This window comes from Manis pentadactyla, chromosome 4 (genome assembly GCF_030020395.1).
Source record: "Manis pentadactyla isolate mManPen7 chromosome 4, mManPen7.hap1, whole genome shotgun sequence".
Classification (NCBI taxonomy): domain Eukaryota; kingdom Metazoa; phylum Chordata; class Mammalia; order Pholidota; family Manidae; genus Manis; species Manis pentadactyla.
In genome coordinates, this window is record NC_080022.1 from 134,976,777 (window position 1) to 134,993,083 (window position 16,307).

The window sequence follows — 16,307 nt, forward strand, 5'->3', positions numbered from 1 at the left end:
TTTATTAGTATCTAAATTCCTATTTCAGGAATGGAGACGGATTTGTGCATTGTTTACTTCTACCTCACAATACATCACTATGAATTAAATCAGGATTATAAAACCTATCATTCTCAGCTAAACAAAATTATCAGTCTGACTGACACATGCAAGGCTACATGCACGATCACTTAGAAAACCCAGTGTAGTAGGCTCCACATTAAATAGGGAGCTGATGGGACTTACTGTGGAGACCCTTGGAGATACCACCTGCTACCTAAAATAACCACTGTCCAGCCCTTCAGTCTTAAATATTAATGAACAACCAAAAACAACCAGACAAATGAGAAAACCCAAAAGCATGAATAAGAAAATCCTAGAACCTATTGAACTGAGAGGAAACAGATAATTCAGGAAATGAGAGAACTTTTTTCTCATGTAAGAACTCTGGAGGGTTACCTCCCACACACTTCTAAGACGGGAACAAAAGACGAGAGAAGACCAAGATGTGGACAGCACAGAGTACAGGAAACAGTGGCTCCAACCCAGAACTGCAAGGAAGAGATGTCCCAAGATGAGGCCCACCTAGTCCATCAGGCCCAGAAAGTAACTCAGCCAGATGGATGGCACCAGGAAAAACAAGGAATCCCATGTAACAGACAGCATGACTGGGAAGATGGATAAATCTGAGGCTGTGTCAGTAAAAAAAATTTTTTTTAAAGGCAAAAAAGCAAGTGGAAACTAGAGGAATCAAAACAGTGTAAGAAGGTCCTGACCCTTACCTTTATATAAAATATTTTATATATTTAAATATTTTTAATTAATCATAAAGATTCAAGTCTAACGTTTTTAATTTACTGATTCTATATTACTTTATACAATTGATATAAGTTCTCTAATTTTATAGCCACTAACAAATATCCCATTTTTCATCTTAAATTCACTGTGTGTTTGTGTGTTGCCCCCTCATAAAATCCCAGGATTTGGTGAACAAGTTTGTTTTCCTTCTCATGCCCTTTCTAATTTTGTAGATTGTGATGCTAATACTTCTCAACCTTGATCTTCTCAAAGCGAATATTTTTTTTCTTTTTAGTTTATACTTGCTTGGCAGCCATCTTGGTCCCTAAAATATGTTCACTATCATGCTTTGGACTTTCTCTGGATTACTATATGCCCTTCTGGAATTGAGGGACGGTGCTTCTTTGGTATCTCAATGTTTTATTTGTGAGTACAGTACTTTTTAAGTTGTCGGTACTTTTTCTCTTACTATGCACCAATTGATAATACCAGTGATTGTGTAGTCCATGGGCAAGAGTCCTTAAGAAGTTCATAATGACTTCCTTGACATCTAACATTTATTTGAATGTATTTTAATGTGGAGCCAATCCTTCATCAAATAGGATTAGGGTTGTTTTTGGTCTATAAATGTTATCATTCACATGCCCAGTTTTAAACTTTTCTGTGTGAAAATGTTTTTTGTTGTTACTGACCCATTTATACAGTATTAGAAGACCTATAGCAGTTATTATTTGAAAGAGTAATTAGCTAAGTGGTGTTCCCTGAGGAATCTCATTGTTTACACCTCTGGGTGTACTATAACATATCCATTTGTCCCTGTCTTTTGGTTCTTGAATAAGCCCATATTCTTAACACAGCTACCAGCTTTTTCATGTGTTCGCTGATGACTCAGGTTTTAAATAGCCTTTCATGTGAAACTCCTTGAGTAGTAGTTCTGTTTCTTGTATCCTCCTTATCCAACTTACTATGGTTAGTGTCAAATAGTTCTAGCAAAATTATTTTTTTAATATGTGCTTTTATTTCACACAGCTTCTCTATTTATTTGCTGAATTTTATGTAAACTTAGTTTGATGACGATTTTTCTAATTAACAGGCTACTTCTACAAATTGCTTACCAACTCCTCAAACAGTATTGTAATCAACACCAGAAAACTTATTGAAATGACCATCATCAGAACAAACCAATTAAAAACATTTAACCAGGTAACTTCTGGTAGAAGTAACACAGCATAGAAGTTGAGAGCCCAAATCCTGGGTCCAAACTGCCTGGTTTTGAATCAGATTCTTCTACTCACTAGTTAGGTGACCTTGGGCAAGTTACTCAACTCAGGGTCCCATTTCCTCACCTGAAAAATGGGGATAATAATTAAAATAGGGTTGTTGTGAAGATTAAGTGAGTTAATATTACTCTTTACTCAGTACAGAGCCTGGCACATAGTAAATGCAACATAAATTTAAGTTATTTAAAAAATGGTAATTCATCTTTGAAGTATGACCACAAAATAAATGTGCTTCAGAATTTATAACACACAAATATGACCACCATTACTGAAAACATTTCTAAAACCTCTTTTGGAATAGTCTTGAAGTGCCACATTAAAAACTAAACAAAAAGTTCTTTCTTTGGGATCACACACCTCATTTTTACTGCTTCCCAATTGGTATCAGCCAGCTTTACCACTCTAATTTTATTCATCAGACTTAACCTTTCCAAAAATCTGATTTTTAACAAAGAACAAAAATTTGCTACTAAGGCAGATATTCAAAAGACCTTTTGAAGGCCTGTAAAGACAGTCTATTCAGTTTGCTTCAAATTACAGTGGAAGGATGTGTTCATTGTGTTATCTGAACTATGCAACTGGAGACACTAAGGATATATAGAAAGTTAGCCAATACAGAAAACTACACTGCTTTAAAAAAAAAATGTTTTAATGATTCATCGATGATGTTCTGAAGCTGAAATGAAGGCAGATAATTATGTACTCTGCCCTGCTACCCAAATCTTCCCTCAATACCATGTCTCATATGGATGGACAGTGAATCTCAAAAGTATGACAACTTTTACATACATGACCTTCAGATATCTAACAACAAATCAGTTCACTTGGGTATTAAACAGCCTGTCCAAAATGGTGTAGTTACAGGTAAACTACTTTTTGTGCAATCCATTTTCTATGATACTGTCTTCTTGTTAACAGTTGTACAATGGACTACTGAGACTGGAAGAGGTCTTTTGGAACTCACTTTATAGCAAATTCCTCTACTCCCAAAGGTGACATTTACAGAATTTTTAACTTTTCAATAAGTTAATCATAAATACCATCTCCCTTTTGGCCCTATCAAACTTATTTTTCTACCTTATCAAGTGCTCAGAAGTACATCAGAATTAATTTTAAGCTTTAGTAACCAAACTTCTCTCAGCATTTTATTTTTCTCAGCATAATTTAAAATGAGAATAAAAACAAGTTTTACAGATGTCATGAAAGCAAGATCTAAGCTTTCACTGGTTTCCTGTTTAAGTGTTCCTGATCCAACTTCAATTTAATTTAAAAACTCAAAACAGAACTAAAAAGGAAGAGCTGCATAAGATTAAGCAATTAGGTCAACCCCGCTAAAAGTCTTATTATCTCTGATTTTACATAATAATTTTAATAAAAAGTCGTAGGACAGCTTTTTATTTACTCAGTTCCCCTTTACTTCTTTTCAACCCATGACTTAATGTGGAACTTTACCCCACCTTCATGATTTAGCAAAGCCATTATTTTACTTCATAAGTGCATTTAGAGCAACACAATTTATCAGACAAAATAATTAGCCAGCAACCCGTGAACGTTTCAGAGTAGGATTTTTTCTTATGCCTGAATAGCAATTCTTTTTCTAGATGAGCCTGCTCAAAAATACTTGAAAAACTCTTTTACTAGCTACTGGTATATTTTCGGCAAGTAAAATGTTCTGCTTTGCTTTCTAGCTGAAAAGGATATAAAAACTCCAAAAAAAGAAGCCATTAACTCCAGCCTAAATTTTTATCCAAGAGAAACCACTCACCAGTTGGTAGACTCCACAGTATCAATCACTGATACCCCACCCCCACACCACCCAGGCTCAACTTCCCCATCAGTTAAATGTCCGTAACAGAACCAGGCACAACCACTGGGCGATGAAGTTCAAAAGATAGAGCAAGAGTGTTCTGAAATGTGTAAAGGCACTACAGAAATGCAATGTAATTATGTGTAGTGAAAGAACCCTCACTTCCGTGGCAAAACTTAAAGGGTTATTACTTCGTTGCCTCCCACAAAAAAAGAGGCGAACACAAGCAACCCGAACTCGTTTGGCGAGACTTTTCTGAACTCCCAGAGAGGTGATTAGCAGTCTGGGGCGGGAAGTCAAGCGAATGCCAAAGGAGCCCGACGGGGCAGCTTCCGCTCTCGCCCCCCGCGGGAGAAGCAATGAGGGCTCAAAATCCAACCTCGCCGAACAGCCCCCCGGCTGAGGGGCCTGGGAGGGCGTGTGGGCGCGGAGTGCTAGGCGCGCCGCTGCCACCTCCAACTGAGCTGCCCCTTGCACAACCAGCGCCCCAGCCCACGGTGCCACGTCCCGGCCTCCGGCCTCCTCCCTCACCCCCAGACGCGGCCACATCCTCCGGAGGCCGCCGGACTCGCGCCCTTCCCGGCGCCCCTGGCGGGCCACACCTGGGACGAGGGTAGTGGGTAGGCAGTTAGAAAGGCTGGAACGGCGGCCCCCGGACTGGCCGCCCCAGAACCCGGGCCCAGCCCAGCGGGGCCTCAGACAGCCTCGGGGCCGGCAGGCTCCCCGGGGAGAGGCCTCGGGGCCGTTGGCCCGGCCCGGCTCCCTCGGGAGCGGCCCCGAGCCGCGGGCTCACCTCCAATGTGTCAAAAGCGCATGTTCGCCGCCGTTCGGCCGACGTCTCTGCTCCGCCGGCCTGGAGAGGCCCGCCCAACAGCTCAGCTCCGCTGCTCTCCGCAGAACCGACCTCCACTCCGCGCACCTCAGCGCCGGCTCCTCCCCGACACGTCAGGGGTTGCCTGGGTGCCACTCTGTGACGCACGGAGGCGCGGTTCGGGACATGCGCACGAGCGCGCGGGCGGCCAGGGAGGGGCTGTGGCGAAGATGACGCGCGAACGTCAGGCTGCCGGTGTCCTTCTGCGCAGGCGCCCCCGGACACAGCGATGGGCGGGGTTTGGGCCTCGACGGTTACCCAACACTCTTTCCCACTCGGGAAGGTGGTACCACCGTGGATGAGAATCTGCTTCCCGGTTCCTTTAAGTGTCAGTGTTTCAGTATTTCTTGTCCATAAGATGAATCTCGTCTCAGATTCCACCTCCGAGTCCATCCCCGACCGCCCCAGAGTATCAGCGGTGTTTTAGCGCCCCCATCACCCTCTCACAAAGACCTGTGTTGTTTTTATGGCACATCCACTAGCTGAACTTTTATCCTTGTTCTCTTCCTCCAGTAGGATGATAGTTCCATGAGAGCTACAGCCTCTTATGTCTGTTATCCCAACAGATAGCTTGGTCCTGGACACAAAGTGAGCACTCAAATATTTGTTGAATGAGTGGTTTGTTGAGGGCACCAAGGGAATAATTATGTCCATTTATATAATATCTCTAAGTGTGTATTTATATAAGTGTGTGGGTGGGTGGGTTGGTGTGGGTGTGTTGTCGTCCCCCGGGGCCTCCTAAAGCGTAGAAGCCATTTTACAGGACTAGGAATTCACTTTATAGTCATCGGGAAGGGAACTTGGAAGAAGGCTGAGGGGGGTGCAGCCCTGAAAGGGGAGAAAGGAGGATGAGCTACTGCTTAGGGAATGGACACTTGAAGGAATAGAACTGTTTTAAAAAACAGCTTTAGGAACTTCTCCTGTGTGATGTACAACATACTTCTCTCTGATGTCAGTGCTCTTGGAATTTGTGGGTGCTTTGAACACAATAATGATGTGTGTAGACAGGCCTCAAGGTGAGAGCAAAGTTAGCCTGAGAGGTCCAATTTTTTTTTTGAGGAAATGGACATAAAAGGGACCAATGCACAATGGATGGTAAGAAGTACCCAATCAGTGAAGATCAGAGAAGTGATTAATGGGGTTTGGGGGAAGGAGGCACCTTTCCCATGCTGAGCTAGACACTGAAAGATACAGACAGGGTTGAAAAGACCACAATAATAATAATAATTCCCTTTTATTGTACCATTTGTATGTACCGGCAATTGTGCTAAATGCTTAGTTTGCATAATTTAATCTTTACTGACTCTGAGTGAGGTACTATTATTATTCCCATTTTCAAATGAGGTAACTGAGACTCAACAAGATGAAGTTGCCCAAGGTTAACTCAACTTGAAAAAAAAGACTCAGGATTCAAGCCCACCTAGTCTGTATTGCCTAACTCCAGAAAGCACACTGTTAACCACAGTTATACTACTGCTAAGGAAGGGGTACTACCAGTAACAGTTATCATGGATTGGACTGACTACTGTGCCAGTGTTTACATACATTACCTCCCTCCATCTCCACAAGCACTTTGTGAGTCTGGGATAATTACCTCTATGTTATATATTGGAAAACTGAGACCCAAAGAGGCTGGGTTTTAAACCCAAGCATGTCTTAGTCAAGCCCGATGACCCGGGACATTGTGGAAGCTGTTTCAGGCTCTGGAGCTCTGCTGCCCTGGCTGCAGCTGTGCTCTGGCCCATGAAATTACAGGCAGAGCAGTGATCAGGCAAGGAGGTCTCCTATGAACCTAGTGCCAAGATAGAACAGTCCCATCCCAAGAGGAAAAAACAAATAAAGGATTCAGCTCTTATCCCCGCCTCCTGGCTGATGTCGTCCTTGAAAACACACTGAGTCACCTAATGGTAAGCCAGGCTGTCCAGAAGATGCTGGCATCATCTTCCAGGCCAGCACCTCTCCCACCCAGGCCAGACCCAGAGCTGGTGTATGTCAGAACTGACATCCTGGCCCCATCGTAATGGGCTGTGCTTGGCAGGGCTCTCAGAGGTAGCAAAGCCCTTTCATAATCTCCTTCCTCTGTGTTGGTTGAACTTTCTCCCAAGTAACAATCAGCAACCATTGCCCCACTCTCTGCTTTCATATCCAGCCAAGGAAAGTAAAGGGGGAATGAAGACTCAAGGCAGCCTCTGAGGGGAAAAGATGTTACAAAATCAGCTTTGTAAAGGTAGAAAAAGTGAGAGTTGCACCACCCTCTGCCCTCATAAACCATCAGAAGGGGATTTGCTGAGGCATGAGACCCATTACAAGGGGTCAATGTCACAGTCACTGAGAGCATGCACTAGCGTTACCAATGGCCTGCTGGATACATCTGCCAGATGTCCCACTGCCACCTCCAGCTCTTCACATCTAAACCCCAAACGGATTCTCCTTTTGCCCCAGTGGAAACTTCCAAAACAGTTCTCATGTGTCTGCCAATGGTGTCATCACTCCCCTAGCCAGCGAGGCACAAATGCCCCATCAAATCACCTTAGTTATCCCTTCCCCACCTTTCATTTCTCTCACATGGTCGCTGAACCCAAAAACTTTCCCTTCATAAACGTTCACAAATAAACCCATTTTCCAGTATTGTCTCCCTGAATCTCCCCAGTCCAAAGTCTCCTCCTATTTAGCTGTCCTTCCCAAACTTCTCTCCCTTTAGTTTCTTCTAGCTCCAGCCCAGCAGTCCACACAGCCATCTAAAATTCCACTGTGTACAGAGCACCACTGGCTCCAAAACTTGTTTGGGCATCCTATTGCTTTTGTGATACAATACAAACTGCAAAGTCTGGCATTCAAAGCCCTCCCTGAACAACTCCAAACCACTTCTACAGTCTACTTCCTACAGCTCACCTATCTGGGCCTGACCAGACTCTCCCTTGCATCCCCCAAATGGATAGTTCCCTTGCTCTCTGTGCCGTTTATTAACTTCCGCTGCCCTGTGCACTGCAGCTGCTCCCTAGGCTTGGCCAACCCATCTTCTTCTCTGCCTTTGAAGTCTCACTCATGTGTTACATCCTCCAGGAACCTCCCCTGATGCCTAAAGACCCAAAGTGAGTATTCCTTCCTCTGAGCTCAAGTAGAGTGCCATATAGGTCACAGGAGAGTTATTAAACATGGCCTTTTGGTCATAGAGGTGACCGACCTCCCCAAAGCTCACTGAGCTCAGGGACAGTGTTGTCTGTCCTAATACCCACCAGCAATAGGCACCTAGCAAACACATTTTTTTTTTTTTTAGCAAACACATTTAATATGCTTCTGTGGGGAAAATGGAAGTTCCTTTGGCCAGGATCTTCACCTGGCCCTAAACTACTTGATGATGTAATTAGCCTACTGCTAGGCTAATGCTTCCACACCTGTAGGCAATAAGCTAGTATTGATTGAGTCACTATATAAAGAGCTCTGCCCAGGGCAGAAGTAGAGATGGAGGTGGATTATAGATCTGCAGATGCTGGATGCAGACATGATTCTAGTGCTAGACCTACTATCAGCAGAATAAAGCCAGGTATAAACCCTTTTACCCCAAGAACATTCCATTGTCATTTCTCAGTCTCACTGAATCCATAGTGAACCCGCCTGGGGCTGAAACCCTCAAGGCAAGACAGCTTCAACTAAAAGTGTGAAAAAATTAATGAATCAATGGTTTCCTGGTTATAACTCCAAATGCAAGACTGACAGCACTTTCTGGAAGATGGCCCAAATTCTGAGAAAAACTACCATACATAGGAGATTTTCACTAGCATGAAAGGCTGAACTTAGGTGATGCCAGGATACAAAGGAACGTGGGGTGGGGTGGGGTGGGGTGGGGTGGGGCGGGGTGGGGAGGGAAAAGGAGGGGATTCAGCTCATGTATAGTTAAGAGTTTTCTCTGGCCAGATCTTAAACCCAGTCTCTAGCACCTACAATCCCCAAAGCAACATCCTTTGCTTTTGTAATAAAAAATAGTAGTAATAATTTTTTTAATTATACACTTGGACCTTGAGGTGAGAAGTGCTTTTATAGAAAAAGTCATTCATTCATCAACTCTGAGTTTAGTGCTTGCTCCATTTCAGGCACTGTTCTAGGCTTTGGGGATTCAACCATGTAACTATGAAAACCCACCCACCCCTGCCCCCATGGAGCTTATATTCTAATGGGGAACACAGACAATAAGCAAATAGACCAATGTATTTGTCAGGTCCTGACATGTGCTATAAAGAAACATAACCAGGAAAAGAGGATAAGCTGTGGCAAGGGCTGCTCCCTGAGTGAAAATAGGACCTATTGTTCATGGGATTCTTTTTCTCCATAAAATTGTCAAGGCCCTTAAAATAAAGGGCTGTTATATAAAATGTGATGGAGATGTGAAATTAAGAACATAGAAACATGTAGATGCTCAAAATAGAGGATTTTATCTTACTTTCCATCACCATGCCTGGCATAGAGTGGGCATTCCATGAATACTGGTTGGATGGTCTGCAGAATGCCAGAGGCTTCAACTAGATATCAACTTGCCCTTCCAAGATAAGGAATGGTACCAGTTCATGTTTGATTCAAAAATGCCCACTTCTGGTTGGTCCCTGACCCTTGACCGAGACAGCCATGAACAGCCCAGCCTGGTGTATTCCTGTACCACCTCAAAGAGAAGGAAAAGTTCCATTTGTTGTGTTTTATTGTATCCTCAGTAGCTTCTTGAACAAACAGTGCTGACCAATCCCCCAAAGCAACTCAGGCTCCCGAACCTTGCCCTTCTGTCAAAATTGCCCCCATACTTCAAACCCCAGTTGTCTGGAAGTCAATAGAAAGACAGGAATTGGGCCTGATGACTTTTCTATGAGGTGTTTTAGATCCAAACCTCATTGCTGTTCCTTCCTTGCCTACGGTGTCTGTCTGAGAATGCTGCCTGCTTCTGGCTCAAGGACCCTCTTGCAGGCCTCCAGGTGTAGCTTACTGAAAAGTGGCTCCTGCAGGTGAAAAAAATGAGGACAAATAGGTCGAGACTGTAACAAGCTATCCTGTCAGAGTCCTATCCTAGTTGCTGGTACCTGGAAGGAAAGGACCCTCATCCTTATCCAAGGGGATAAACTGAGGCTGCAAGAGACTCTGCTTAGCCTTTCCCCCTATTGATGGCTCCTCCTGATATCCTGCCATGCTCTTGTGAATCTTTTGCAGCTGCCCTGGCAGCCTACCTGAGCTATAGACTTCCTCCTCTTCTGGAACTATCTACAGCCTTCTGGTCTTCCTGGCTTCAGAGCCTCTCTCGCTCAATCTTCAGTCTTCACCATCAGCCCTGGCTCCCACTCTGGCCCCTTGATAGTCACTACCTGCACCCCAATGTGACAGCGGCCTCCACAGAAAAGGATGGCATGACACTATTAATGGCTAATTTGGTTGACACCTGGCAACCCCAATGGCTGTTGACATATCTACATAAACAGTGTGACATCCCTAGACAAAAGCAGTATCTGCTCACGTACCTTCACACAGATGAGGTATTTGCCTACTCCCAAACTCTCCTAATGAAATGACAGGGCTTAAAAGGAATCGAGTGTTTCTTACCAACCTGAGCTGATTGCTTCTGCCAAATTCTCACCATGTATTCAACCATTTAATAAATAGTATATGTAAGATAAATTTTAGCTGAAATAAGCAGGCGAAGAGAGGCAACAAAGGGCCAGATAGTTTATTTTAGTGCAACTCCCGGGTGATGTTCTGTGGTCTGGGTATTACAGGCCGGGGAAGTCACACCTGGTCAGGGAGGTGGGGGTTTATAAGGGATTAGGAGGGGGAGGAGTGGGCAAACTATCCTAGGGGGCGTGGAGAGGTATGATTGGCTAAAGGTGACATAATAGACAACTAGGAACTTTTTTTTCCTTCCAAGAGGGAGGAGGCTGACATCCGGGTCTTAGTTGGCACATCAGAAGGATGGAATTCAGGAAGAGCTGTCCCCTTTCCATATAAGGCACGGACCTTGGGGTCTGATCTGTTCTCCCCCTATGGCATCTCTCTGTTCTGTTTGCATGTCCTTGTTTTTCCTTCCTCCAGCCTAACAGTATAGAGTGCTGAGCACTGATCTAGGCCCCAGGGATAAAGCAGTTAACAAAGCAACTTTCAGAAAAGGAAAACAAAATAGATAAAGATGCATTTAGTATGTCAGGAAGTGATAAGTACCAAAGAGAAAAAAATTAGCAGGATTTTTCTATACTGAATATTAGGGTAGCAACTGGGCTGCCCCTGGTATGTAGGCACTTAACATCTGTTGAATAAATAAAAAACAAACAGTGAATGTTTTCAACATTTGAGATATTTTCATCGCTCTCCTCTGCTGCTCCTTTCTCCTTTCTCTTCCTTTCATCAAAGCACTTTTATCATTTAGAACTCTAGTAAAGCACTTCCCCGTAAAAAATTAAGCAAAAAGAAGCAACTGACAAGATTTAAAAATGCAGGCAGCTAACAAACATACCCTTTGCCTTGCTCCTAATCAAAAGCATGCCAAGTAGAACAGCAAAGAAGAGATTCCACATTTCATCCAACAAATATATGAGATTTGAAAATATTAAGATTAGAACGGGCAGACAAGACCACAGAGAAGCCAGTGCTCTTTTGTACAGTGCCAAGCAGGTGTCACCAGGTATGAGTGTTCCTGGTAGATGATTTAGCAGAGTGATTCAAAAACTTAAAAAAATGTGCAAGCTCCGTGATCCAGCCTCTCCTAGGAATTTACCTTAAGAGGATGTTCAACAAAGCATTTTTTAGAAAAAAGTTAGAAACAACAAAAGCTGAATTAAGTGGAATTATGTGACAGCCACACAATATCATAGTATAAAATTGGTAACAATAATGTTACAGAAGAACATTAACAGTAAAACATGTTAACAATATGCAGTTGAATGAATAAAGCAGTTAACTCAACAATATGTGTAATATGATCCCACTTTTGTAAAGGAGAAAAACATAACATTATACATAGAAAAAATCTGGAAAGACAGACAACAAAATGATGCTAACAATGGTCATCCCTGGGAGGTCAGATCACAGGTCATTCATTTTCTCTCATCTGTTTCTTTTTTGTTGTTTCTTTTCTGCATTTTTTTAACCAAAAATAATTAAATGTATAATTTGTGGAAGTTTTTTAAAAACAAGAAGGCATTCAAACTTACAGCAAGATAATTTCCTCAAAACTCTTTGCAAATGATTTTGGTGAAGTCCATGGCTTTAGGACTTCTTAAAAATCCAGCCTTTCCGCCAAGTCACTCCAGCAGATACAAGAGTGATGTGGACATGCCGGTGTCAGTAAGCGTCAATGGGAGGGTTCCCAGTTCTGTGTTCGGATGATAAGAATTAATTCCTTCTGCTGTGACTCCCTCATTAGCCCAGTCTGATGTTATTTCCTCCTGTAGGCACATATAAGCTGGTTCCACAGATGGGAAGTTTCCACCCTACAATCTTTTCAACTATGTATCTTCTAAACACTTATTAACTGACAACATAATAATATTTGGGACTTTGAATGGTAGAGTTACCTGGGATGTCAACTCTAGCTAATCTGGAATGTAAGGATTGCTTCTCTGAGGTCACTTGTCTGGTGAGCATAATCTAAACAAAGGGGAAAAAATCCTGACCATTTATAATTACAACCTAATATGGTAAAATAACAGGGAATCCCAGAAGAAATTCACACTAGTTTTCATCAGTTCCCACATGATACAACACAGGTCTCGATGATCATTTTGAAAATCAGAAAAGGGGGTTTGGTGGCATTTACATGGAAAACATTTTCTGCTCAAAATTAGGAGACTGGGCTTTATTCAGGACTGTCCCATCCACAGAGGCCAATTTTGACTCATAAATGCTGAAATGCAGAAATAAAACATCCCAGGTTTCATAGGAATCACGGTAGAAATATCCCTTACATGAAAAGAAAATAAGCATCCCTTGGAAGGCAAGGGGGGCAAGCCAGGCAGGAGGAGAGACATAAAGTGCTGAGCAGCGTAAGGCGGGAGCAGGGGAGTCCTTTCTCCAAGCATATTGCTGTTTCAACAATTTTCTAAAGTCATGTTGACAGGATGGTTATTAAAACCATGATAAAAAGATACGAGAGGAGGCAGTGTGAAAGCTGGAAGCCTAGACACACAGCGAGAGTGATAGAAGGGTGTCAAGGTCCACGCTCCACCCCCAGCCAAAGGTGCAGGCCCCACCCTGTGTGAGAACCCAATCCACCTCTGCGGGCGCTGTTCCCTCCCACTGCCATAGGAATTCAGGAATTCTTTGCCGAATCACTCCCATAATAGGTGATTTTGCTCTTTATGTCCCTTCTCTGAGCCTCAGTTTCTTCATCTGTAAAATAGCAGGTTGAACCAGATGTTACTGTTGACAGTCCCCATGAGTCAGGACCTGTCCTGTCATCTAGGTGCCTAGCACTCTCCTGGGGGGCAGCTGAGAGCCGGGCCTGTCCTTGGCCAGTTGGCCCTACATGATGGCAAGGTCAGCCCCCTCTTCCATAGGTGGGAGTAGACCAAGGACAGAGTTCTTGCTACGCCCTGAGGAACTGCTGAATTTGGAGAACAAACCAGCTTCAAGTGTATCTAATGTCTGGTGTATTTGTTTCCTGTGTCTGCTGTAACAATTGCCACCAGGTTAATGGCTTAAAACAACACAGATTTATGTTCTTACAGTTCTGGAGATCAGATATCCAAAATGAGACTTACAGGGATAAAATCAAGGTGTTGCCCAGGTTGGTTCCTTCCGGAGAATCAATTCCTTGCCACTGCCAGCTTCTAGAGGCCTGTGTTCCTTAGCTCATGGCTGCATCTCTCCAAAAGCTGCTTCTGTTATCACATCACCTTCTCTGACCTTCATCCTCCTACCTCCCTCTTACAAGGTCCTTTCAATTACATTGGCCCTACACAGATAATCCAGAATAATCTCCCCATCTCAAAATCCTTAATTTAATCACACCTGCAAAGCCCTTTTATGCCATATAAGGTAACACACAGGTTCTGGGGATTAGGACATGGACATCCTTGGGGGGCTATTATTCTGGCCACCACATCTCATGTTCTAATTTTACCACTTTACAATATTTGCCATTTCTGCGTGCCATATTTGAATCTTTCTTTGAACTGACTTCTCACAAAAGGAAATTAAATCCGCCATTAGCCTCATCCTAAATAATCATATCTATGAACTAAATCATGGGATTAATTGCTAGTCGTATTTTCCCTAATATTCCATAAAATAAATACATACCTATTAATGTCAAGTGTTCATCTCTGCATGCCACCAGTAGTACAAAAACCCCCCTTTGGGGAACAAAAGTATAATCCAGCCTCCTGGTTTTACAGAAAAGGGTAATTTGTCCAAAATTTCACAGCAGCAAAAAACAAGACTTCAGTCACACCCACAACTTCTTCCTTATGTCGCCATGCTCATTAATCACAAATTGAAAGTTTGTCAGTTTTTGCTTAATAGCATCCCTACGTTGGAATGAGTCATGTCATCTAGGGCACAGTTTCCCTTCTGTTACACTCATGGATATTTTACATTTGGAAAGTGGGGTTTCCCATTGCTCCCCTATAAGCCAAAATTCATGCATCCTACTTATCTCTGTTAAACAGCTGCACATTTACTTGACCCACATCTGGACAGTGTCCAAGCCCTGAAGAAGAATGAGCTGGAAAGGGAAGTCGGTGGCCAGTGGTGACTTTGTACTGTGCCCCCTGGCATCTGTCCCAGCTGCAGATTGAATTTTGAAAACCACTTCTAAAAAGACAGAGTCTCTTTCCATACACAGAGTGTGGGATGATATAATTGCCCTCCTCTTACATAACAAGAGGCATGCAATAAAAATAGCTTTCATTTATTGGATACTTAGTATGGGCCAGGCCCTGTGAATAAGTGCTTGACAAACACCCATTCACAACAACCCTATGATGTAACAATTAGTGTTCCCCATTAACTGGTGAGAAAACCAAGTCTCAGAGAGGTTAAGCAATTTATCCAGGATCAGTCAGCTGGTGTGACAAAGTCTGTAGTCACAGAACTTCAGAAGATACAAGAGAATTTACCCTGTTGAGATGAGGAACAACAATAAGGAGCCCAGAGAGGTTGAGTGACCTGCCCAAGGGCACTGTGGCAAACTCAGGCACAGAATTCAGATTTCAACTCTCAGGCAGTTTGCTCTTTTAGATTTTCTCCCTAGTAAGCTATTATTTCTGGGATGGTTTCTTCAGATACCGGCCTGATACGCTTCTTTTTTCTCATCATTGCCTACATCACACTCCCTGGGCATTTTTTTTTTTTTTTGGTCCCCTCTTCATTTTCATTTTAATGGAAAGCTGTGCAGGAACCTGATGGAGAATACCAGAGTGACCCCTTTTCATCTCTCTCTCTCTCTGACCCACAGGAAAAAAAAAAAAAGACAGAAAGTGCTAAACAGTCTTCACAAATCTATATTCATTAATTCAGAATTAGTAATTATATAACCAGAAAAGGATTAAAGTTGACCTATATGCTTTCCCCCTAAAAACGAGATTGCTGAGCAGATACACCATGGAAACAAGATTAGATGGGGTCATGGTCAAAGGCGAATTGGTTAATGAAAATTTTAACCCAAAGGAACCTAAATATCCATCAACAGGGTATTGACGTGATCATACACCTACACAGTAGGATCCCATGGAGCCACTGCTGATGATGTCATAGAACAATGTATCCTAATGTGAGAACAGAGCATAGATCAGTATGTCAAAAGCATGAATATAAAATAAAGGAACTGCTTTTATTTTTGTAAGTACATAACCACAGAAAAGGTGATTTATATTTTCTTTTCTGTTTAATCTGTATTTTCCAGGTTTTCTACAGTGTACGCAGATTACTTTTATAATCCAAGGGAGAACAAAAATCATTAAAAACTTACAATGTTGTCATTAAGAACTGCTATTTTCTGAAGTCTGTGCTTTGAGACAGCACATAAAAAAAATGGGGTCAGCTCAAAACCTCTTGACAGAGCTGGCCATACATCAACAATTTAACAAATTACCCTACCCCAGTACAAAAATGATCAATGAATATAAATAAGTGGTTCAGAGAAATAATACAAATGGCCAATAAACACATATGAAGCTCCTCAGCCATATCATTAATAACTTTTTAAAATGTAAGTTAAAATAACCGAGATACCACTTTTTGTTGAACAGGTTAGCAGAATTTAAAACAAATTATATGCTCAGGGCTGGTAAAAGTGTGAGGAAGCGAGTCAGAGTTAAAATGCTATAACCATCACAGTCACCACAATGGATCGAATATACATATCTTCACTTCCTTCTGAAACACCACAAAAAGATAGGGCAAGAATTTTAAAAAGTAGAAATCTACTGGTAAGAGTATAGGAGAGCAGACACCAGTGCAAAAGAGATGTCAACAGGACCATGGAGGCTCAACGGTAGATTGGTGTGACTGGTAGCTGGAGGAGAGGATCAGAGAAGGCTGGAAACTGGATGCCAGCCGGAAGCAAGCAGCACCACCCCTCCCAACCACAGAAGGGCTTAGGAAC

At 42.7% G+C, this 16,307-nt stretch overlaps 1 protein-coding gene across 4 annotated transcripts in view; it reads right to left on the reverse strand.

Moving 5' to 3' along the window:
* NDEL1 (nudE neurodevelopment protein 1 like 1) overlaps positions 1-16,307 on the reverse strand; it is a 68,301-nt gene that overhangs the window by 47,183 nt on the left and 4,811 nt on the right. For 3 of the 4 annotated variants that reach the window (XM_036896177.2, XM_036896176.2, XM_036896178.2), the window contains exon 1: positions 4,658-4,813. The exons of the other annotated variant lie outside the window; for it this stretch is intronic. The gene's annotated coding sequence lies outside the window, so the exon portion shown is untranslated. Of the gene's footprint in view, positions 1-4,657; positions 4,814-16,307 lie in introns of those variants that run through there. 4 annotated transcript variants of the gene reach the window in all.